The sequence below is a fragment of the Mobula hypostoma genome, chromosome 3, assembly GCF_963921235.1.
Source record: "Mobula hypostoma chromosome 3, sMobHyp1.1, whole genome shotgun sequence".
NCBI classification, from domain to species: Eukaryota; Metazoa; Chordata; class Chondrichthyes; order Myliobatiformes; family Myliobatidae; genus Mobula; species Mobula hypostoma.
The window spans coordinates 110,901,142-110,927,485 of record NC_086099.1 but is presented as its reverse complement, the minus strand read 5'-3'; positions in this window follow the sequence as shown (position 1 = coordinate 110,927,485).

The window sequence follows — 26,344 nt, the reverse complement described above, 5'->3', positions numbered from 1 at the left end:
GCTGGATCCCAAGAGGAGGAATTTCGAGAATGCCTACAAGATGGCATTTTAGAGCAGCTTGTGGTTGAGCTCACTGTGGATCAGCTATTCTGGTTTGGGTGTTGTGCAATGAACTGGAATTGATTAGAGAGCTAAAGGTAAAGAAATCCTCAGGGGCCAGTGTCATAATATGATTGAATTCACCCTACAATTTGAGCAGGAGAAGCCAAAGTCAGATGCATCACTATTACAGTGGAGTAAAGGGACATGAGAAAGGAAATGGCCAACATTGATTGGAATGGAATATTAGCAGGGATGATGGCAAAGAAGTAATGGCCAGAGTTTTTGGAAGCAATTCGTAGGAACAGAAACAAAGAAAACCTACAGCACAATACAGGCCCTTCGGCCCACAATGCTGTGCTGAACATGTACTTACTTCAGAAATTACCTAGGGTTACCCACAGCCCTCTATTTTTCTGAGCTCCATGTAGCTATCCAGGAGTCTCTTAAAAGATCCTATTGTATCTGCCTCCACTGGCAGCTGGCAGCCCATTCCATGCACTTACCACCATCTGCGTTTAAAAAACAACTTATCCCCGACATCTCCTCTGTACCTACTTCCAAGCACAAATTCAGAAGGCACAGGATAGAAATATCCAAAGTTAGGATGATGCAACCATGGCTGACAAGAGAAGTCAAAGCCAAAGAGAGGGCATATAATAGAACAAAATTTAGAGAGAAGTTAGAGGATTGGGAAGATTTTAAAAACCAAGAGGCAACTAAAAAGTCATAAAGAAGGAACCCCCTACCAATAATATTAAAGAGGATATCAAAAGTTTCTTCAGATACATAAAGTGTAAAAGAGAGGTGAGAGTAGATATCAGACCACTGGAAAGGTAACAATGGGAGACAAGGAAATGGTGGACAAACTGAATAAGTATTTTGCATCAGTCTTCACTGTGGAAGACACTAGCAATATGCCAGAAGTTCGAGAGTGTCAGATGTCAGAAATGAGAGAAGTTGCCATTACAAAGGAAATAGTGCTCGGGAAACTGAAAGGTCTGAAGGTAGATAAGTTACCTGGACCAGATGGTGTACACCCCAGGGTTCTGAAAGAGGTGGCTGAAGAAATTGTGGAAGCATTAGTAATGATCTTTCAAGAATCAACTGAATCTGGATTGGTTCCAGTGTTATAAAGAGTGGACCCAAATGCAAGACGCAGACACTGAAGTACTAGGAACAGGACTTGACTGCAGAGCTGGGACAAGAACACAGACTTGGGCTAGGACATTGGCTAGGCAAGCAGGATCAGGACAAGGAACTGGGAACTAGGAGCCTGGGCTTGGACTCCGAGCAGGAGACTGGACAAGGACCCAGAACCTGGGTCTTGATTCGGGCTGGGACACCGGAACTAGGCAAGGACATGACGTGGCTACAAGACTGGACATGGCTTGGGTTCTTTGAGGCGAGGACATGACAAGACTTGGGTTCGGACTCCGAGCCAGAGACTGGGAAAGGACCCAGAACCTGGGTCTTGACTCAGGCTCGTACTCCGGAACTAGGCAAGGACATGACGTGGTCTTGGGAGACAGGACTAGGCGAAGCTACAGGACAGAACGAGAGACTCTTGGGCAAGGCGAGCCACCCAGATGAAGAACCAGTGCGGGAAGGAAACGTGTAATGACACAAAGGATTTAATATGGTTGGATGTATAAGTTTATTTTCATTCAAACAATCCGAAATTGATTTTCTGCAAGAACTGATTATTTTTACAAAGACTTTGATAAGTTACTGAATGAGATTTACTTTGTTTAAGAGTTGTGATGTTGGAGAATTGTCATGAAAAAAATAAAACTGTGTATATATAATTTTTGAATTTGAATTTAACTTGTAGATATACTGCCTGGAGCTGAAACTGAAGTTAACTCTAATATTTGAGAATAGGAGTTGTATTTGGTTTTCTAACTAACTAGGGATAAGTAAAAGGGGAAGTTTAGTCTGTAAACTTTTAAATAGGGAATAACACTAGATATAATTACAGAAATTGGAGTAACAATGGTTATTCTAATGAATATCACTGATTCTAATTGAAAAGGAATTTGTTGTGGTTTGATATCTAAGATTTGGAATGCAAACAGAATGTTTGAGTTTTGAATCATTGTTGCTCATGTATATATTTTGTACATTTTTTTTCTTATAAGCACAACTTATTTCCAGAAGTGTGTGGTTTCTATTCACTGCCTTCTTCCACAACCTGGATTCATCTGATGACCTATTAGGACCTAGTGTAATTTGATTTTCTCTGAATGATGCGAGGACTAGTGATACACGATAAGACTGGTGCAACATGGTGCACTAAGACTGGTGTTACATGTGGATGTGGGGAGGTTATTTCCATTGGTGGAGAAGTCTAAGGCCAAAGGACACAGCCTCTGAAAATAGGGATCTCAATTTGGAACTGAGATAAGGAGGAATTTCTTTAGCTGCAGAGTGGTGAATCTGTGGAATTTGTTGCCACAGCTGGCTGTGGAGGCCGAGTCAATGTATATTTAAGGCAGAGGTTCTTGATTAGTCAAGGCATGAAGGTATATGGGAAGAAGGCAGGAGACTGGAGGTGAGAGAAAAATGAATGAGCCCTGATGAAATGGCAGAGTGGACTCGATAGGCCAAATGGCCTAATTCTGCTCCTATATCTTGTGGCCTTAATGGAGATTATGGTTCCAATGCACTGAGTTTAATCCTAACATCTTGTTTGGCTGTGTGGAGTTTGCTTTGCCTTTCATCTGGTTGATCTGTTTCCCTCTCACATCACAAAGACGTTATGTGTTAGTAGATTGGTTGGCCACTGTAAATTGCTCTCAGTGTGTAGATGTGGGGTAGAATTAATAGAAATTTATGAAGAACTGGTTATAAGAAAAATTATTGGAGTAGTAAGATTTCTCTGTGAGCAAGAATTAACTAATTGGAAGGGGCTTCATTCTCTATAGCAAAAAATACAGAAAATAAAGCATATTGATGTGGTACAAGAGGATGAGTCATGTTTAGATGATGTTACATTTATGATGGGGTCATGAATGTCTTAGGATGTCATCCTGCTGATATTGTGTCATTGGAAGAATTATTATCAGCCAATAGTGTTGGTAAGATGCTGAGATGGGATCAGGACTGTGACCTGGTATGAACTGGTCACTAATGTGTTACCTGTAACTTGCCATCTCTGCTGATATCTCTGAGAGTCTGTGACCCTCTCTCTCTCTCTGGAGAAATCACACAGTAATCTTCCCTCTTTATTATAAAAAACATGGAACATAGTGTAGCACAGAGACAGATACCACAGCCCAAACAGATTAAACTAGGATTAAATGCCTAACTAATCTAATCTCTTCTACCTACACCACGTCCATATCACCCCATTCTCTGAAGATTCATGACCCTATCTAAGAGACTCTCAAATGCCTCTCATATTTACTTTTTCTACCTCCCCTGACAGTACATTCTGGACATCCACCCCTCTGTGTGTCAAAAGCTTACCCCACACATCTCATTTGAATTTACCCCTCTCACATTAAAAGCATGCCCCCTAGAATTAGACATTTAGATACTGGGGCACAAAGATACCAGGTGTCTACACTAGCTATGCTTGTCATAATCTTATAAACTTTGATCATGTTTTCCCTCAGACTCTGCTGCTCCAGGGAATGCTACCGGAGTTTGTCCATGCTCCTCATATTGAGCATGACCTCTAATCCAGAGCCAATCCTGGTGAGCTTCATCTGCATCCTCTTCAAAGCCCCCACATCCTTCTTATAATGGAGCGACCAGCACTGAATGCAATACTTTAAATGTGGCCTAACCAGACTTTCGTCTGACTAACCTCCTGACCCCTGAATTCAATGCCCCGACCAACAAAGGCAAACATGCCACTTATCAGCCTGTGCAGCCACTTCCAGGGAGCATGAACTTTGATCCCAAGATCCCTCTGCATATCAACACTGTCAAGGACCTGACATGAATAGTACACTTTCTCTTTACAGTTCACTACTTATGGAGGAGTCTTAGTAGAGATTAACTTTCTCTGGCTTCTGTCTTTGATGCAGCTATTGATGCACCATCAATAACTCCAAAAGACTGGAAGTAGAGTAAATACTGAAAGGCTTTTATTAGCAGCAAAATGTGACCTCGACCATGCTGAGTATCTGCCCCTGCACTGAGAGGAGGAGCCAAGGCCCAATCACCTTTATACAGGAAACTGTGGGAGGAGCCACAGGGGCAGTCAGCAGAGGGGCGTGTCCGGACAGTTAACTCAGTTACAACATATGTACATGGTTTACCACATTCACCCCTCCTTTTTTTAAAAAGAGTCCCATGGGGTGAAGTGACTGACAGTATTTAAAACAAGTATATTTACAGGTTAAGTCTATCAGGCGGTCGAGTCCGTCGCTGTGATCTACGTAGCACCGGTGATGGCGGTTGTGCTGGCTCCGGCCTGACTTACGGTGTCAGCACGTTAGGCGTCGGTAATCCCTCGTGCGTGTGCATCGCGCCTGGTATGGGAATGTCGTGTGTTGTCTGTATAGGGTTTGGAGTGCGCGGTGTCTCAAGGGTACATATATCAGTGGATACGGGGTTAATAGTCACCATAGAGTGTTCAGAGTAGGGGCCCGGTGCTCCTGTGGGTGCCAGATCGCGGATGGAGACCGTGTCCTCCTGCCCATCAGGTAAAACCACATAGGCATACTGGGGGTTCGCATGAAGTAAGTGAAACCGCTCGACCATCGGGGAGTATTTATTGCTCCTCGCATGTTTCCGGAGCAGCACTGGCTCCGGGGACATCAGCCAAGTTGGTAGGGTGGTTCCAGTGGTCGATTTTCTGGGAAAAGAAAAGAGTCGCTCATGAGGGGTGGCATTGGTGGCCGTGCATAACGGAGCGGATGGAGTGGAGTGCCTCGGGAAGGACCTCCTGCCAGCGGGAGACCGGCAGTCCCTTTGACCTAAGGGCTAAGAGTGTGGCCTTCCACACCGTGGCATTCTCCTTCTCCACCTGTCCATTCCCCTGGGGATTATAGCTCGTGGTCCTACTAGTTGCAATACCCCTAGCCAGCAAGTATTGGCGCAGCTCGTCACTCATAAACGAGGACCCTCTGTCACTGTGGATATAGCATGGGTATCCGAACAGAGTGAAGAGCTTGCGCAGGGCTTTTATAACTGACGTGGTAGTGGTGTCGGGGCAGGGGATGGTGAAGGGGAACCGTGAGTACTCGTCAATTACGTTAAGAAAGTACACATTGCGGTCGGTGGAGAGAAGGGGGCCCTTAAAGTCGACACTCAGTCGCTCAAAGGGGCGGGTGGCCTTGATTAGTTGTGCCTTTTCGGGTTGGTAGAAATGCGGTTTGCACTCTGCGCAGACTTGGCAGTCCCTGGTCATCATCCTGATCTCCTCAAGCGAGTAAGGCAGGTTTCGGGTTTTCACGAAGTGGAAAAGCTGGGTGACCGCGGGTGGCAAAGACCTACATGTAGGGCGTACAGCAAGTCGATCTGCACGCTGGTGCACGCTCTCCGGGATAGGGCATTGGAGGGCTCGTTGAGCTTCCCAGGCCTGTATATGACATCATAGTTGAAGATGGAGAGTTCAATTCTCCACCTCAGAATTTTATCATTTTTGATTTTGCCCCACTGTTGGTTACTAAACATGAATGCGACTGAGCGCTGGTCAGTCAGCAGAGCGAACTTTTTGCTGGCGAGATAGTGCCTCCAGTGCCTAATAGCTTCCACTATGGCCTGGGCCTCTTTCTCCACCGCGGAGTGCTGAACTTCAGGGCCTTGAAGGGTACGGGAGAAGAACGCCATTGGTCTTCCCGCCTGGTTGAGGGTAGCAGCCAGTGCGAAGTCGGAGGCGTCACTCTCTACTTGGAAGGGAATGGCCTCATCAACCACATGCATTGCTGCTTTGGCAATGTCCCCTTTAATGCAGCTGAAGGCTTGACCGGGGGCGGGCCTTGTCTGTGTAGTTAGAGACCTATTGTGTGTAATATGAAAAGAAGCCCAGGCACCTTTTGAGGGCTCTGAGGGTGTTGGGAAGAGGGAGTTCCAACAGGGGGCACATACGGTCGGGGTCAGGGCCAATGACTCCGTTCTCCATGACACACCCAAGGATAGCAAATTGGGTGGTTCTGAACACACACTTGTCCTTGTTATAGGTGAGATTGAAAGCTGTGGCCGCATTGAAAAATTTTTGGAGGTTGTTGTCGTGATCCTGCTGGTCATGACCGCAGATGGTGATGTTATCCAGATATGGGAACCTGGCCTTCAGTTGGCACTGGTCCACCATCCGGTCCATTTCCCTCTGGAAGACAGATACACCATTCGTGACACCGAAGGGGACGCACAGAAAGTGATAAAGCCTGCCGTCAGCCTCCTGATGGATGGGGAGCTGATGGTAAGCGGATTTTAGGTCTATGGTCGAGTACACCTTGTACTGTATACCTGATTGACCATATCCGCGATGCGGGGTAGAGAGTACGCGTCGAGCTGCGTGAACCTATTGATGGTCTGGCTATAGTCCACGACCATCCTATTCTTCTCCCCGTTCCGAACAACGGCCACCTGCGCCCTCCAATGACTTGTGCTTGCCTCAATGACCCCCTCCCTGAGCAGCCGCTGCACCTCCGACTTAATGAAAGCTCTGTCCCCCGCGCTGTACCTCCTGCTTTTAGTTGCCACAGGTTTACAGTCAGGGTTCAGGTTGGCGAACAGCGGTGGGGGAGAGATCTTGAGGGTGGAGAGGCCGCAAGTGGTGTCTGTGGTGCGACTGTTGGCATGGTGTTGGGTGGGATGTGCAGGTCGGTGTGTGTGTGTGTGTGTGATCAGTAACAGGGTATGTGACGTATTCCTACAAAACTGAGGATTTACGACAGTGATTGGTGGGAGGGGCCCATCATACTCCATTGTCACGCTTTTCAGGTGGCTCTGGAAGTTGAGCCCCAATAGCACAGGGGCACACAGTTGAGGCATGACCAGTAATGTAACGTCTCGATATTCTGTGCCCTGCACCACTAGCACCGCTACACAACCCCCCCCCCACCCCCGGATGTCCGTAGTATGCGACCCGGAAACCATGGCAACCCTCTGACTTACCGGCCGTATCGCGAGTCCGCAATGCTGCACCGTGTTTGGGTGGATAAAACTCTCCGTGCTGCCCGTGTCAAACAGACAGCTTGTCCTGCGCCCCTCCACCAGGGTGTCCGTCATTGACCTTGTGAGCTGGTGGGGAGCGCTTTGGTCAAGGGTCACGGAGGCCAGATTTGAGTCGCTGTCTTGGTGCGGTGGGGTGCCTGGTGAGCACCCGTAGGTCATAAGATAGCCGCCCCCATATCTCGTACATGGTGGCGGTGTGCAGGCAAGATGGCGACCCCCATGCCTCGCAAGCGGTTCTGCGCGATCCTGCTCGCGGGTTGGACTCACAGGCCTTGGTGAAGTGGCCCTTCTTTCCGCAGCTGGAGCAGGTAGCTTCTCAGGCCGGGCAGCGTTCCCGAGGGTGCTTCTCGAGTCCGCAGAAGTAACACTCCGCGGACTCGTGACTGGCAGCAGCCATGGTCGATTCGCCAGTGGGTTGCAGGGTCTGCGGCATCCACGAGGCTGTCGGGGGATCGCGTACCTGGAGAGCGTCAGAGTTGTGCAGAGCGGCCTCCAGCGTGTCGGCCAGCTCAATCGCCGAACGTAAGGTAAGATCGGCTTGTTCCAGCAGCCACTGGCGCACATACACTGACCTGGTCCCTGTGACGAAGACGTCTCTCACTAGGAGCTCCGCATGCTGTTCTGCCATCAGTTCTCGGCAGCTGCAGGCCCGCACAAGTGTCTGTAGGTCTTGGACAAACTCAGAACTCGATTTCCCCGGGTCGCTAAGCGATGGCGCGCGTAGATGGTGTTTACCGTCCGCAGGTATTGTCTTTTGAGGGCGCTCATCACACCGTTGTAGCTCGGCTGGTCTCTGAACATTGAGTAGACCCGTGGACTGACCCTGGAGAGGAGAACTCTGTGCTTTGCAGTGGGCTTGGTCACTTCAATCTCCTCCAGGTATGATTCAATGCAGGCCAGCCAGAGTTCGAAAGCATTTCCAGCTTCAGGTGTTTGCGGGTCGAGGTCTACCTTGTCGGGTTGCAGGGTACGTTCCATACTTTAAAATTACTGCTAATAAAATTGATGCACCATCAATAACTCCAGAAGACTGGAAGTAGAGTAAATACTGAAAGACTTTTATTAGCAGTAAAATGTGACCTCTACCATGCTAAGTGTCTGCCCCTGGACTGAGGGAGGAGCAATGGCCCAATCGTCTTTATTCAGGGGTCTGTGGGAGGAGCCACAGGAGCAGTCAGCAGAGGGGCGTGTCCAGACAGGTAACCCAGTTACAACATATATATACTGTTTACCACAGCTATCACACTGACTTTGTGGGGCTTGTGACCTTTCTTCCTTTACAGTATGGGGTCCCACGGTATATAATGTGTGATGTGCTCTCTATTTCGGGGTCTCTGATTTCAGCAACATGAGGTGTTGTCTGGGATGAGCTTTGTTTCATTGGTAAGAATCTCCAGGAGCTCCATCCCTAACTAGGTTTATTCCAGCTTCCTGTTGGTGAAATATTAACTGTCTGAACACTGAGAGGTGGCACATGAATCAAACTTGCGTTACCTTGTCTCTGAGCAGTGGGAGGAAATTGCTTCAATCCTTGAATGAGTCAATAGGTTTTTCAGTGAGGCATCTCTCGCAGTCCCATTTTACACTCTCAGCATTCTTCTTGGCCAGAATTATATATAAACTTTAGTCTTACAGTAGATAGATAAATTAAACAATTTCCCAGTTTGGGAGATGCTTTATATTGCTGGTCAGAACAGAATGATTGGAATTCCTGGTGACAATTTCTGAATCTTTCATAGAAAGAGGAGAAAGGGTAAGAAGACCTTCTATTCTAAGGGCAAGGCAACCTTTACAACTTCCATTTGAAACTGCATTCAGTCATGAGAAATACTAACGCAAGACCATTCTTTCTAAAGAGTAGGTAAGTTCAGAGTAACATTTATCTCAGAATAGGTTTTTGAAGGCTAAATCTGATCGTGTGTTGGTGAGACCTGGACCTCATCATAAATCAAAGTGATGAGCAATGATAAGTCATCTTCTCAATGCTCCTTTTGCATCAGTCAGGATAATTACACTAAGACCAGAAACTCTGCAGATGCTGGAAGTCCAAGCAACACATTAAAATGCTGGGGGAGCTCAGCAAGCCAGGCAGCATCCATGGAAAAGTGTAAACAGTCAGTGTTTCAGGCCAAGACCCTTCATCAGGATTGGAAAGAAGATGAGAGGGGTGAACTTTGATAATCGACTGTCCAATGCCTGAAACTTCGACTGTTTACTCTTTTCCATGGACGCTGCCTGGCCAGCTGAGTTCCTCCAGCATGTTGAGAGGATAATTACACTGCTCATCTAGCAATTAGATGTGTAGAGATATTGGAATCAAACATAGAAATATAGAAAATAAGTGCAAGTGTAGGCCATGCAGCTCTTTGATCCTGCTTCACCAGTCAATGTGATCAATATTGATCACCTATCCTAACCTCACCACTGTGGTGGGCTTAGGTGTTGGGTAGAAAGTGGCAAGTTGGACCAGGTGCTCTAAAACCTCAATATTAACCAGTCACCCTTTCAACCACAAAGCTAGTAGGAGAGGGAAAATTAACGAAATAAATGTGAAACACAGCCTGCGTACTCACCATCAAGCAGCCAACATTTAGATAACAAACTTTGCTTTATTGTGGAGGAACAAAGAAAGACCAAATACAATTTTCTGTTAAAACTGAAATGGAAAATGTTATCAAATTTTCTGTCAATTTATGTTCTTTCACCTTTGCATCATCCACCTCTGACTCTTTCCTTCTCTTCTTTGACCTCTCCATCTCCATTTCAAAGGTTAAATTAGTGGCCAATATTAACAATAAGCTCATTGACTCACACCTACCTTCACTAACTTCCTCATCCTAGAGTGACATCAGTCCATTTTCTTAGTTTCTCCATCTCCATTGTACTGTTCCGTAAAAGCCATCTTCCATTCCAAAATGGTGGTAAAAATCTTCTGAGGTGTATATATTTCAATGCTAGGAGTATTGCGGGGAAGGCGGGTGAGTTGAGGGCGTGGATTGACACGTGGAATTATGATGTTGTAGCAATTAGTGAAACTTGGCTACAGGAGGGGCAGGACTGGCAGCTTAATATTCCAGGGTTCCGATGTTTCAGACGTGATCGAGGCAGAGGAATGAAAGGTGGGGGAGTAGCATTGCTTGTTAGGGAAAATATTACAGCAGTGCTCAGGCAGGACAGATTAGAGGGCTTGTCTACTGAGTCCTTATGGGTGGAGCTGAGAAACAGGAAAGGTATGGCCACATTAGTGGGATTGTATTACAGACCACCCAATAGTCAACGAGACTTGGAAGAGCAAATCTGCAGAGAGATAGCAGGCAACTGCAGGAAACATAAAGTTGTGGTGGTAGGGGATTTTAATTTTCCATACATTGATTGGGACTCCCATACTGTTAGGGGTCTAGATGGTTTAGAGTTTGTAAAATGTGTTCAGGAAAGTTTTCTAAATCAGTATATAGAGGGACCAACTAGAGGGGATGCAATATTGGATCTCCTGTTAGGAAATGAATTAGGACAAGTGATAGAAGTCTCTGTAGGGGAGCACTTTGGTTCCAGTGATCATAACACCATTAGTTTCAATTTGATCATGGACAGGGATAGATCTGGTCCTAGGGTTGAGGTTCTGAACTGGAAGAAGGCCAAATTTGAAGAAATGAGAAAGGATCTAAAAAGCGTGGATTGGGACAGGTTGTTCTCTGGCAAAGATGTGATTGTTAGGTGGGAAGCCTTCAAAGGGGAAATTTTGAGAGTGCAGAGTTTGTATGTTCCTGTCAGGATTAAAGGCAAATTGAATAGGAATAAGGAACCTTGGTTCCCAAGGGATATTGCAACTCTGATAAAGAAGAAGATGGAGTTGTATGAAATGTATAGGAAACAGGGGGTAAATCAGGTGCTTGAGGAGTATGAGAAGTGCAAGAAAATACTTAAGGAAGAAATCAGGAGGGCTAAAAGAAGACATGAGGTTGCCTTGGCAGTCAAAGTGAAGGATAATCCAAAGAGCTTTTACAGGTATATTAAGAGCAAAAGGATTGTAGGGGATAAAATTGGTCCTCTTGAAGATCAGAGTGGTCGGCTTTGTGTGGAACCAGAGGAAATGGGGGAGATCTTAAATAGGTTTTTTGCATCTGTATTTACTAAGGAAGCTGGCATGAAATCTATGGAATTGAAGGAATCAAGTAGTGAGACCATGGAAACTGTACAGATTGAAAAGGAGGAGGTGCTTGCTGTCTTGAGGAAAATTAAAGTGGATAAATCCCTGGGACCTGACAGGGTGTTCCCTCGGACCTTGAAGGAGACTAGTGTTGAAATTGCGGGGGCCCTGCCAGAAATATTTAAAATGTCGCTGTCTACGGGTGAAGTGCCGGAGGATTGGAGAGTGGCTCATGTTGTTCAGTTGTTTAAAAAAGGATCGAAAAGTAATCCGGGAAATTATAGGCCAGTGAGTTTAACGTCAGTGGTAGGTAAGTTATTGGAGGGAGTACTAAGAGACAGAATCTACAAGCATTTGGATAGACAGGGGCTTATTAGGGAGAGTCAACATGGCTTTGTGCGTGGTAGGTCATGTTTGACCAATCTGTTGGAGTTTTTCGAGGAGGTTACCAGGAAAGTGGATGAAGGGAAGGCAGTGGATATTGTCTACATGGACTTCAGTAAGGCCTTTGACAAGGTCCCGCATGGGAGGTTAGTTAGGAAAATTCAGTCGCTAGGTATACATGGAGAGGTGGTAAATTGGATTAGACATTGGCTCGATGGAAGAAGCCAGAGAGTGGTGGTAGAGAATTGCTTCTCTGAGTGGAGGCCTGTGACTAGTGGTGTGCCACAGGGATTAGTGCTGGGTCCATTGTTATTTGTCATCTATATCAATGATCTGGATGATAATGTGGTAAATTGGATCAGCAAGTTTGCTGATAATACAAAGATTGGAGGTGTAGTAGACAGTGAGGAAGGTTTTCAGAGCCTGCAGAGGGACTTGGACCAGCTGGAAAAATGGGCTGAAAAATGGCAGATGGAGTTTAATACTGACAAGTGTGAGGTATTGCACGTTGGAAGGACAAACCAACATAGAACATACAGGGTTAATGGTAAGGCACTGAGGAGTGCAGTGGAACAGAGGGATCTGGGAATACAGATACAAAATTCCCTAAAAGTGTCGTCACAGGTAGATAGGGTCGTAAAGAGAGCTTTTGGTACATTGGCCTTCATGAATCGAAGTATTGAGTATAAGAGCTGGAATGTTATGATGAGGTTGTATAAGGCATTGGTGAGGCCGAATCTGGAGTATTGTGTTCAGTTTTGGTCACCAAATTACAGGAAGGATATAAATAAGGTTGAAAGAGTGCAGAGAAGGTTTACAAGGATGTTGCCGGGTCTTAAGAAACTCAGTTACAGAGAAAGGTTGAATAGGTTAGAACTTTATTCCCTGGAGCGTAGAAAATTGAGGGGAGATTTGATAGAGGTATATAAAATTATGATGGGTGTAGATAGAGTAAATGCAAGCAGGCTTTTTCCACTGAGGCGGGGGAGAAAAAAACCAGAGGACATGGGTTAAGGGTGAGGGGGGAAAAGTTTAAAGGGAACATTAGGGGGGGGCTTCTTCACACAGAGAGTGGTGGGAGTATGGAATGAGCTGCCAGACGAGGTGGTAAATGCGGGTTCTTTATTAACATTTAAGAATAAATTGGACAGATACATGGATGGGAGGTGTATGGAGGGATATGGTCCGTGTGCAGGTCAGTGGGACTAGGCAGAAAATGGTTCGGCACAGCCAAGAAGGGCCAAAGGGCCTTTTTCTGTGCTGTAGTTTCTATGGTTCTATGTCTATGGTTCAATGCTTGTTTCTTCTATAACCAAATATTCTCCTCCATCATAGTAGACAGTTGTATTTATTCCTCTATTTTTGTTCTCACCCTTTCCCCTTGCATTCCCTGCACTTTTGTTCTCACCTCTTCTCCTCACAGCTAGGGAAGGTTCTCATCTTCTACACCAGAAACTTCAAGTTCACCAGATAAACGTCTAACACCTTAGAAATGATACCATTCCAAAACCACCTCCCCCAACCCCCACTGTCAATATTCCAAAAGCAAAAGGATACTATGGTAACTTCTACTTTGAAAAAGGAACACTCGACAACTTCATGCCCAAAGGAATAACTTTATCTGGGACGGCAAAACCAATATTTACAAACAGAGGCTTTCACTAACCCGTACGGCATGGCAGAGAAAACTATATACAATGCACACTGTGCAAGAAAACAGAAGCAAAACCCCCCCAACCCCGGAACCAGCCTCTCTTTACAAGCAGTTCCCCTAGCCAGAGTATTGCTATGTTACCATTATCCTAATTAGTATTAACTTATTTTTATAATGCTTACATTACAACACTTCTCCCCCTTTAAATTCCAACATTACCCAAATGTAAAAAGAACTGGGAAACAAAAACAGTGGTGTCATTAGCTTGTGTACCCCTGAAATATAGAAACATAGAAAATAGGTGCAGGAGTAGGCCATTCGGCCCTTCAAGCCTGCACTGCCATTCAGTATGATCATGGCTGATCATCCAACTCAGAACCCTGTACCAGCCTTCCCTCCATACCCCCTGATCCCTTTAGCCACAAGGGCCATATCTAACTCCCTCTTAAATATAGCCAATGAACTGGCCTCAACTGTTTCCTGTTGCAGAGAATTCCACAGATTCACCACTCTCTGTGTGAAGATGTTTTTCCTAATCTCGGTCCTAAAAGGCTTCCCCTTTATCCTCAAACTGTGACCCCTTGTTCTGGACTTCCCCAACATAGGGAACAATCTTCCTGCATCTAGCCTATCCAATCCCTTTAGGATTTTATACGTTTCAATAAGATCCCCCCTCAATCTTCTAAATTCCAATGAGTATAAGCCTAGTTCATCCAGTCTTTCATCATATGAAAGTCCTGCCATCCCAGGAATCAATCTGGTGAAACTTCTTTGTACTCCCTCTATGGCAAGGATGTCTTTCCTCAGATTAGGAGACCAAAACTGTACACAATACTCCAGGTGTGGTCTCACCAAGGCCTTGTACAACTGCAGTAGTACCTCCCTGCTCCTGTACTCGAATCCTCTTGCTATGAATGCTAGCATAGCATTCGCCTTTTTCACCGCCTGCTGTACCTGCATGCCCACAATGAATGGTGTATAATGACACCCAGGTCTCGTTGCACCTCCCCTTTTCCTAATCGGCCACCATTCAGATAATAATCTGTTTTCCTGTTTTTGCCATCAAAGTGGATAACCTCACATTTATCCATGTTAAATTGTATCTGCCATGAATTTGCCCACTCACCTAAGCTATCCAAGTCACCCTGCATCCACTTAGCATCCTCCTCACAGCTAACACTGCCGCCTAGCTTTGTGTCATCCGCAAACTTGGAGATGCTGCATTTAATTCCCTCATCTAAGTCATTAATGTATATTGGGGTCTGGGGTCCCAGCACTGAGCCTTGCGGTACCTCACTAGTCACTGCCTACCATTCCGAAAAGGTCCCGTTTATTCCCACTCTTTGCTTCCTGTCTGCCAACCAATTCTCTATCCACATCAATACTTTACCCCCAATACCGTGTGCTTTAAGTTTGCACACTAATCTCCTGTGTGGGACCTTGTCAAAAGCCTTTTGAAAATCCAAATATACCACATCCACTGGTTCTCCCCTATCCACTCTACTAGTTACATTCTCAAAAAATTCTATAAGATTCGTCAGACATGATTTTCCTTTCATAAATCCATGCTGATTTTGTCCCATGATTTCACCGCTTTCCAAATGTGCTGTTATCACATCTTTGATAACTGACTCTAGCATTTTCCCCACCACCGATGTCAGGCTAACCGGTCTATAATTCCTCGGTTTCTCTCTCCCTCCTTTTTTAAAAAGTGGAGTTACATTAGCCACCCTCCAATCCCCAGAAACTAGTCCAGAATCTAAAGAGTTTTGAAAAATTATCACTAATGCATCCATTATTTCTTGGGCTACTTCCTTAAGCACTCTGGGATGCAGATCATCTGGCCCTGGGGATTTATCTGCCTTTAGTCCCTTCAATTTACCTAACACCACTTCCCTACCAACATGTATTTCCCTCAATTCCTCCATCTCACTGGACCCTCTGTCCCCTACTATTTCCAGAAGATTATTTATGTCCTCCTTAGTGAAGACAGAACCAAAATAGTTATTCAATTGGTCTGCCATGTCCTTGCTCCCCATAATCAATTCACCTGTTTCTGTCTGTCGGGGACCTACATTTCTCTTAACTAATCTTTTTCTTTTCACATATCTATAAAAGCTTTTACAGTCAGTTTTTATGTTCCCTTCCAGTTTTCTCTCATAATCTTTTTTCCCCTTCCTAATTAAGCCCTTTGTCCTACTCTGCTGGACTCTGAATTTCTCCCAGTCCTCAGGTGAGCCACTTATTCTGGCTAATTTGTATGCTTCTTCTTTGGAATTGATACTCTCCCTAATTTCCCTTGTCAGCCACTGGTGCACTACCTTCCTTGATGTATTCTTTTGCCAAACTGGGATGAACAATTGTTGTAGTTCATCAATGCGATCTTTAAATGCTTGCCATTGCATATCCACCGTCAACCCTTTAAGTGTCATTTGCCAGTCTATCTAATTCACGTCTCATACCTTCAAAGTTACCCTTCTTTAAGTTCAGAACCTTTGTTTCTGAATTAACTATGTCACTCTTCATCTTAAAGAAGAATTCCACCATATTATGGTCACTCTTACCCAAGGGGCCTCTCACGACAAGATTGCTAATTAACCCTTCCTCATTGCTCAATACCCAGTCTAGAATAGCCTGCTCTCTAGTTGGTTCCTCGACATGTTGGTTCAAAAAACCATCCCGCATACATTCCAAGAAATCCTCTTCCTCTGCACCCTTACCAATTTGGTTCACCCATTCTATATGTAGATTGAAGTCACCCATTATAACTGCTGCTCCTTTATTGCACGCATTTCTAATTTCCTGTTTAATACTACTTCACTACTACTGCTAGGTGGCTTGTACACAAATCCCACCAACGTTTTCTGCCCCTTAGTGTTATGCAGCTCTAACCATATCGATTCCACATCCTCCCGGCTAACGTCCTTCCTTTCTATTGTGTTAATCTCCTCTCTAACCAGCAATGCTACCCCACCTCCTTTTCTTTCATGTCTATCCCTCCTGAATATTGAATATCCCTGAATGTTGAAACTTATACTAGTGTCTCAGCAACAGTTTACGAATACAAAACACCTGAAAAACGTGACAGATTCAACACTCAGTCTAACAAAAAAAAACTGTCCAGTCAAACACTGAGTCTGTCAGGAGGTTTGCGAGTGCGCTGTGATCTGCGCACTACTCCTGGTGACCCAGCAGGCACCACTAGTGATGGTGTTTTGGGTAGATCTGGTGTTGAGGGCATGAGAGGGGTCTGTGTGTCTGCGTGAGAGTGTCCACCCCCTCAGGAGACCCCGACCCCTCTGCCAACGTCTTGCCCTCTGGCAAAGTCACTGGTGGACATGCTTCCACCGTAGTCTGTCTCACAAATGGAAACTCCGTGGAACTGTCAGCCTCTGAGTTGGTATCATGACGCAGGCGCACATGGTCCTGATGTCTGCGGAAAACTTGCCCATCAGTCAGCTTAACAGCATAGGAGACGGGACCACTCTGCTTAAGAATAACCCCAGGCAGCCATTGCTGATTGTTTCTCACATAGACGTTGTCATCCGGTTTTAACTGTCTCTCTCGCGTATGTTGATCATGTCCCTCCTTCTGCTTTTCCTGCTTTCCCTCCACTTCCGTCTTCATGTCCGGGTGTAGCAGGTCCAATATTGACCTGGGCCTACGCCCCATCAGCATCTCTGCTGGAGTGCGGGCAGTCGTAGTCTGTGGCGTGAGGTGGTATTTAAACAGGAAACGTGAAAGCCGAATGCTAAGAGAGTCCCCTGTCATCCGCTTCAGGCCTTCCTCCACTGTCAGAACAGCCCGCTCAGCCAAACCATTGGAGGCTGGGTGGAAAGGGGCCGTCCAAATGTGATGAATGCCATTCTGCTGCATGAACTCACTGAACAGTTCACTGGTGAACGTCAGGCCATTATCAGTGACCAGAGTGTTGCCTGAGTTTGTCTATGGTTGAGGGGGCTGTGATGTTGCTCATGATGTGAGCTTCTATCCATTTGGAGTGTGCATCTACCACTACATCTGCCCCATAAAGGGGCCAGCAAAGTCCAAATGAAGCCTAGACCAGGGGTGTTCTGGCCACTCCCATAGAACCATAGAAACTACAGCACAGAAACAGGCCTTTTGGTCCTTCTTGGCTGTGCCGAACCATTTTCTGCCTAGTCCCACTGACCTGCACACAGACCATATCCCTCCATACACCTCCCATCCATGTATCTGTCCAATTTACTCTTAAATGTTAAAAAAGAACCCGCATTTACCACCTCGTCTGGCAGCTCATTCCATACTCCTACCACTCTCTGTGTGAAGAAGCCCCCACTAATGTTCCCTTTAAACCTTTCCCCCCTCACCCCTAACCCATGTCCTCTGGTTTTTCTCTCCCCTTGCCTCAGTGGAAAAAGCCTGCTTGCATTCACTCTATCTATATCCATCATAATTTTATATACCTCTATCAAATCTCCCCTCATTCTTCTACGCTCCAGGGAATAAAGTCCTAACCTATTCAACCTTTCTCTGTAACTGAGTTTCTCAAGTCCCAGCAGCATCCTTGTAAACCTTCTCTGCACTCTTTCAACCTTATTTATATCCTTCCTGTAATTTGGTGACCAAAACTGAACACAATACTCTAGATTTGGCCTCACCAATGCCTTATACAACCTCATCATAACATTCCAGCTCTTATACTCAATACTTTGATTAATAAAGGCCAATGTACCAAAAGCTCTCTTTACGACCCTATCTACCTGTGATGCCACTTTTAGGGAATTTTGTATCTGTATTCCCAGATCCCTCTGTTCCACTGCACTCCTCAGTGCCTTACCATTAACCCTGTATGTTCTACCTTGGTTTATCCTTCCAATGTGCAATACCTCACACTTGTCTGTATTAAACTCCATCTGCCAGTATTCAGCCCATTTTTCCAGCTGGTCCAAGTCCCCCTGCAGGCGCTGAAAACCTTCCTCACTGTCTACTACACCTCCAATCTTTGTATCATCAGCAAATTTGCTGATCCAATTTACCACATTATCATCCAGATCATTGATATAGATGACAAATAACAATGGACCCAGCATTAATCCCTGTGGCACACCACTAGTCACAGGCCTCCACTCGGAGAAGCAATTCTCTACTACCACTCTCTGGCTTCTTCCATTGAGCCAATGTCTAATCCAATTTACCACCCCTCCATGTATACCTAGCAACTGAATTTTCCTAACTAACCTCCCATGCGGGTCCTCATCAAAGGCCTTACTGAAGTCCATGTAGACAATATCCACTGCCTTCCCTTCATCCACTTTCCTGGTAACCTCCTCGAAAAACTCCGATAGATCGGTCAAACATGACCTACCACGCACAAAGCCATGTTGACTCTCCCTAATAAGTCTCTGTCTATCCAAATGCTTGTAGATTCTGTCTCTTTGTACTTCCTCGAATAACTTATCTACTACCGATGTTAAACTTACTGGCCTATAATTTCCCGGATTACTTTTCGATCCTTTTTTAAACAACGGAACAACATGAGCCACTCTCCAATCCTCCGGCACCTCACCTGTAGATAGCAACATTTTAAATATTTCTGCCAGGGCCCCTGCAATTTCAACACTAGTCTCCTTCAAGGTCCGAGGGAACACCCTGTCAGGTCCCAGGGATTTATCCACTTTAATTTTCCTCAAGACAGCAAGGACCTCCTCTGTTTCGATCTGTACAGTTTCCATGATCTCACTACTTGTTTCCCTTAATTCTCTAGACTTCATGCCAGTTTCCTTAGTAAATACAGACGCAAAAAACCTATTTAAGATCTCCCCCATTTCCTTTGGTTCCGCACATAGCCGACCACTCTGATCTTCAAGAGGACCAATTTTATCCCTTACAATCCTTTTGCTCTTAATATACCTGTAAAAGCTCTTTGGATTATCCTTCACTATGACTGACAAGGCAACCTCATGTCTTCTCTTAGCCCTCCTGATTTCTTTCTTAAGTATTTTCTTGCACTTCTTATACTCCTCAAGCACCTGATTTACCCCCTGTTTCCTATACATTTCATACAACTCCATCTTCTTCTTTATCAGAGTTGCAATATCCCTTGGGAACCAAGGTTCCTTATTCCTATTCACTTTGCCTTTAATCCTGACAGGGACTTACAAATTTTGCACTCTCAAAATTTCTCCTTTGAAGCTTTCCACCTACCGATTACATCCTTGCCAGAGAACAACCTGTCCCAATCCACACTTTTTAGATCCTTTCTCATTTCTTCAAATTTGGCCTTCTTCCAGTTAAGAACCTCAACCCTAGGACCAGATCTATCCTTGTCCATAATCAAGCCCATGGGTGCAAAGGAGCTGGTGGTGGCATATTCTGATTAGTCTGACATTGCATGCATGATTTTACCTTGTTCTCCAGATCCTGATCCATTCTTGGCCACCAAGCGTAGGATCTTGCAAGGCTTTTCATTCGAGACACTCCTGGGTGAGCCTCATGAATTTCCTCCACAATCTGTGAATGGCCGGGGGAGGCACGATGACCCTCGCCCCCCAGAAAATGCAGCCATCCTGCAGACTGAGTTCTGTCTTGCGTTTGGCATAAGGCCTCAGTTCCTCTTCTTCCATGACTCTGGGCCAACCTTTCTAAAAGAAAAGTCTTGACTTGGGACAGGACTCTGTCCACTGCTTGATCTGGGTCACCTTTACAGGTGTCTCTGTCAACCTCTGCAATGAAAACACAGTCTCTGGAGGCACATATGTAGTAGCAGGTGTCTCAGGTAAAGGTAGTCGACTCAGCGCATTGGCGTTTGCATTAGCCCTACCCGCCCTGTACACTATAGTGTACTGGTAGGCTGACAATGTGAAAGTCCAACGCTGTATCCTGCCTGAGGCTAGTGGTTGGATGCCTCTGGTCTCTCTGAATAGGCTCATCAGTGGTTTATGTTCCGTATAAATTGTGAATGAACATCCATAGGGGTACTGATGAAAGCATTTAACTGCAAAAACAATGGCCAGATCTTCTTTGTCTAGCTGTGAATAGCCCTTCTCAGCAGCTGTCAGTGTACGTGAAGCAAAACCAATAGGCTTCTCTGAACAGTCCTCCATTACATGTGAGAGAACTGCCCCGACTCCATAGGGTGAGGCATCACATGCAAGGGTGATCTCCCTGTCTGGGTCATAGTGCACAAGCAGCTTTGCTGAGTGGAGGAGTTCTTTCACTTCCTTGAAAGCTTTTTCCTGCTCTTCACCCCACTGCCACTTAGTGTCATTGTGAAGCAGCTTATACAGTGGGGTCAAAATCCTTGAGAGGTCAGGAAGAAACTTGCCATAATAATTCACCATGCCCAAAAATGATCCATTTCCATGATGATCTTTGGGCTTGGGGGCCTCCTTGATAGCTTTCACTTTGTCCTCCACAGGATAAAACCCCTCAGCTGTGACCTGGTGTCCCAGGTAGGTCACACTCGGTGCCAGGATCACACATTTGCCGCGTTTCATTCGCAACCCTGCGTCTGAGAGCCTCTTCAGCACCCGTTCTAAATTAGCCAGATGCTCCACCTCCGTAGCCCCTGTGATCAAAATATCATGAAGGTACACTGCTACGTGCGGAATCCCCTGCAGCAAAGTGTCCATTGTCCTTTGGAAAATGGCGGGGCTGGACGCCACTCCAAACACCAGGCAATTGTACTTGAATAATCCATTGTGCGTATTGATTGTGACGTACTCCTTTGAATCCTCATCGAGCAGCAGCTGTTGGTAGGTGTGGCTCATGTCCAGCTTTGTGAACAGCTTACCCCCCTGACAGGGTCGCAAACAGGTCATCCACCCGTGACAATGGGTACTCCTCCAGCTTTGAGACCTGATTCACCATAAGTTTATAATCCCCACATATCCTCACCGTTTTGTCTGCCTTCAAAACTGGAACAATGGGAGCCGCCCACCTTGAAAACTGACGGGCTCAATAATAACCAGCTTCTGTAAATGTTCCAGCTGCTCCTCGACTTTGCCTTTCATGGCATAGGGCACCGACCTGGGCTTAAAAAAACGTGGTGTGGCCTCAGGGTCGAGATGGAGTTTCACTGTCACGCCCTTCAGTGTTCCCAGCTCGTCCCTGAAAATGTCACGGTACCACTGCAGAATGTCCTCCGTCGTGTGTGGATACTTAATTTCATGACAGTTTAGCTGGATTTTGCAAAGCTAATTGCAGCACAAAAGACTGGGCCCCCTGCCCTTAGCTATCACTAGCCTGGCTTCAGCCTTCTGACCCCCGGCTGAAATGTCCACATATAACGCCCTGTATGGGGTATGGGGTATGAGGTATGGGCTGCTCTGTATAGGTCCTAAGTTTGAGCTTTGATGGTCAAATCGGAGGCAGGTTGGATCCCCGTGTCTTCCTGTAGGTTTCCTCACTAATGACCGATGCAGTAGCCCCTGAATCATTCTCAAACTTAATGTCCTTTCCCCTGACAGTGACTGTGGCATAATATGGTTCAGGTGGTTCCTCATCTGTTTCCACTGCAAACATGTTGTGGACACACACTGCCTCTTCATCTGCTTCTTCTAGATGGTGTGTGGCTGCCTGAGCCTGTTGAGCTTTCCCCTGCCCAGGCTTAACTTTACCCTTTGAACTTCTGCTAAATGTCCCTTTTTGCTACAAGCATGGCAGACAGTGTCTTTGAATTTGCAATCATTTGCGTAGTGCGTCCCTCCACACTGGAAACATTCCACTGGCTTTGCCTGTTTACCAGTTTCCATCCTGACTTGGTGCACTGCCAGCGACTGCGACCCCCCCCCATGTCCTTTCTGGATATCCTTGACATTATTAGCAGCCATCTCCATGCCTTGGGAAATCTCTAAGGCTTCTTTGAAAGTCAGCAGTGGGGTTTCTCCTAACAGGCGACGTTGTATGTCGTCATTATTAATGCTGCATACCATCTGTCATGGAGCATGTCTTCCAACACAGCTCTGAAATCACAATGCTCCAACAGCTGCCGAAGCTCGGCCACGAAATTAGTCACAGACTGACCTGACTTCCTGAAATGGCTGTGAAACTTGAACTGTTGGACTATCACAGAAGGTTTCAGATTGTAGTGGTTCCCCACGAGCTTGACCAGTTTGTCATATGGAATTTCCCCCAGTTTCCGTGGTGTGGCTGAGTTCCTTATCAGCTTGTAAGTCTTTGCCCCCCACACACTCAGGAGAATAGAGTGCTTCTTAGCCTCCTTAGTAATTCCATTAGCACAGAAAAAGTGTCCCAACCTTTCCTCATACTCCAGCCAGTCCTCGTTCCCCTCCACAAATTCATCGATAGTCCCAAACATAGTCATCTGAACGCAAGGCTCCCTGTCCCCGCGCAGCTCTTGTTCGAAACGGGCAAACATGTCCACAAAACCAGTTCACTTCGTCGACAAAAATATGTGGTAACTTCTTCTTTGAAAAAGGACCACTTGACAACTTCATGCCCAAAGGAACAACTTTACCTGGGGCGGCAAAACGGATATTTACGTATAGAGGCTTTCTCTAAGCCGTACGGCATGGCAGAGAAAACTATATACAATGCGCACAAGAAAAGAAAACAGAAGTAAACCCCACCCTTCACCCCCGGAAACAGCCTCTCTTTACAAACAACTTCCCCTAGCGGAGTATTGCTATATTACCATTATCCTAATTAGTATTAACTTATTTTTATAACTCACATTACAACAGATACAGTAATACACTCCTCTACATCCACCAATATCCACCCTCCCACCCACAGCATGTTCCATTCAACCACTGAAAATATAGCACCGACCCTTAGTTATTTTACTCCTTTCCTGCACCTCCTTGGAGGCCCAAGACTTCATTTGGAGGAGTCAATTGTATTCCATGCTCATAATGTGGTCTCCACATCGGGAAATCAAAACACAATTTGTGGAACAACAGCTTTCTGCTGTAGAGCAGGACCCAGACTTTCCAATTACCTGTCATGTATAGGTACCAGTTCTATTCTGACCTCTTCCTTTTCAGTGGCCTCCAACATAATCAGTGTAGCCCACTGTAACCTTGAGGAACAGCAGTTTGTCTTCCAGTGAGGCATACTGTGGTGAATTCAATTGTTCATACAATGCATTTTATTCCCAGTAGTTAAGGTTTCTTCTACTGACAGCTTTGAACAATGCTTTTGATTTTCCCATCCATACATTCCTCAGAAAGAAAAGCATTTTGATTTTGCTCATATCTAATTATCACTCCCTGCCCTGTATCATCACTCCTTTTTATAATTTAATCTATTCGGCCTTCTACCCTTTGCAGGTAGTCACAGAGTCATTTGTTCCCTGTTGTAGCTGGGGTGGAAGTGGAATTAGCTCCCACTAATTAAATGCTTCCAGTGGTGTGCATCTCAAGTAGCCTCTGACAGCCAAGTCCAGCTCCTGGTTTATCTACTAAGCTCAACAGAATTGTTTCTACTGACAGGAGAAGGAGCAAAGGTGGCTTACTGGCACCTCAAAACGAGTTGCTTTGGGCAGATGAGGATCATCAGCCATGGTTGTGAGCTCATCTAGGAGAAGGAAATCTCTGATCTCAAACCTCTACTGCCTTGCGGCCATACCGACTCATGGTGAAGACTTCGGGAGTAAACTCTGAGGAAAAATCCAGACATACAGTCCCCAAGGAAGTCCAACATTGAGTTCAACAGTCTCAGGCAAGTCCTGTGACACTGCTGATGCTAAACTGTATTGGGCTCTGCTGGGAGCCTGCTGCATGCGCATTAGCTTGTTCTCCATATCGTACCTCTGGCTTGTGTTCTAGCTTTTGTATCATGTAGACAGCAATATCATACTACTTACGTGTCATGTGGACAGCTAGGATGCAATATCCATGGTTGGTTCTGACCATTAGAGGACCTGACAGAGTCATTGAGAAATACAACAGAGAAACAGGCCCTGCAGCCTATCAGTTCCTGCACTAATCAACACCCAGTTACCCTGATCCTATGTTATTTTCTCCATTTTTCCATGTAGACGATGTCTACCACCCCTGCTCTTGGTCATCTCTTCAAAAAACTCAGTCAAATTCAGGAGACAAGATTTTACACACACAAAGCCATGTTGAATGTCCTTAATCAGTTCTTCCCTTTCCAAATACAGATAGATCCTCTCTAGCAGAATCCACTCCTGTAACCTTTCCACCACCATTGTTAGGTTCTCAAGTCTTAAATAAAGGCAGCATATTAGTTAGAGTCACAATTGCTTCTTGTCATATACACAAATATGTGTCTGCACTCATAGATTAAAAAACTGACTTGCAGCAGTATCACAGGCAAATAGCATCCATCACACACTGCATTAGCCACTCTCTAGTTTTCTGCTAGTGCAGCTCAGAAAGATATAAAAACCTCTTCCAGCTGCAGATCCATCCCTCAACAAGATCACTGAACTTCTGCCTGCTCTGCAGGCTAATGCAGGCTCTAGTTTCTGCTGCTGTTTTACTAAGTAAGGTTTTTACTTGGCAACTGATGTCTGCTGAGGTTATAAAATTTCATCTCTTCCTTAATGATCTCCAATGCAATGCCAAATGACTGGGTGTATCTTTGTGCAGAGCACTATATTCTGGGTGAACTTAACATCAGCAAAGCAATTGAGTTTAATTTTTGGTAATGTTCAGCAATCACAATACAAGGAGAGAGGATACACTGCTGTTATGCGAACAGAGTCACTAGACAGACACTGAGGCTAGTGGATACAGAATGTTTTATTCAACAAAAACAAGTAGCGGGCATCCTATTGAGACAAACTTTGGAAGAGGAGGCCTTGTTCAGGGCTGTGTTTTGAATTCAATCTGCAATTTGCGTTCATGTCCGAAGATTGATTGCTGGTGATTAATATTTGCTATATACCTTAACTCCAGAATACGCCCTAACAACATAAGTGGTCCCTCTCCAGTACTCACACATACGAACACCACACAGTTACTCAACAGCTTATGGGTTACAAGCCTCAAACTACCTTCAGTGCAGGTGTTGTCCATAGAACGCACCAGGTTCCACAGCATCTATGGAAGAAAATGGAGAAGTCAACTTTTTGGTTTGAGACCCTTAGTTGGACTGAAATGTCAACTATTCATTTCACTCCATATGTGCTGCCTAAAAAAGTTATGCTTTTTAACAATATCCTTTGTTTCCCATTGTTATCCCGGGTCTGTCAGGTGTGCTTATTCACAATGTTTTGCTCCAGTTACTATGTTCCTTTCAAAGTGATCAACAGGAGACACTGTAATGGTGCTTACATTCCCTCTTCACTCGCGTTAAAACCTTTTTGTTATAGCTTACAACAACAATTACTCACTGCCTGCTCTTGTCAGGATATCCGGGTGTCACTTCTAGACTTGCATGGCTGGTGTGGATGCACACTGAGATGGCCTGCTGTAGATGAATGGAGGAGTCAAGCAAGCCACAACGTCCTCTCTGAAGTCCATTTGCACGTCTCTGCAAAGGATTGCACAGTGCATGCTGGTTCTGAAGCTGCTGAATACCACTGATGGAAGCTGCATGAAATCCTCTAGACACTTATTTCAGTGATTTCCAGCGGGGGCCACTGCATCACCCAGAAGTTGTCAAGGGCATTCAAGATTCTTGGGGAGAAGGGGACAGTAAGTGTCACGAGACCTGACCCACCATCAGTATAGCAGGCACTTCCAAAAAAATGAATGAGGCATGGGATCCAAGGGGACATTGCTTTGTGGATCCAGAACTGACTTGCCCACAGAAGGCAAAGAGTGGTTGTAGACGGGTCATATTCTGCATGGAGGTCGGTGACCAGTGGTGTGCCTCAGGGATCTGTTCTGGGACTCTTACTCTTCGTGATTTTTATAAATGACCTGGATGAGGAAGTGGAGGGATGGGTTAGTAAGTTTGCTGATGACACAAAGGTTGGAGGTGTTTTGGATAGTATGGAGGGCTGTCAGAGGTTACAGTGGGACATTGATAGGATGCAAAACTGGGCTAAGTGGCAGATGGAGTTCAAC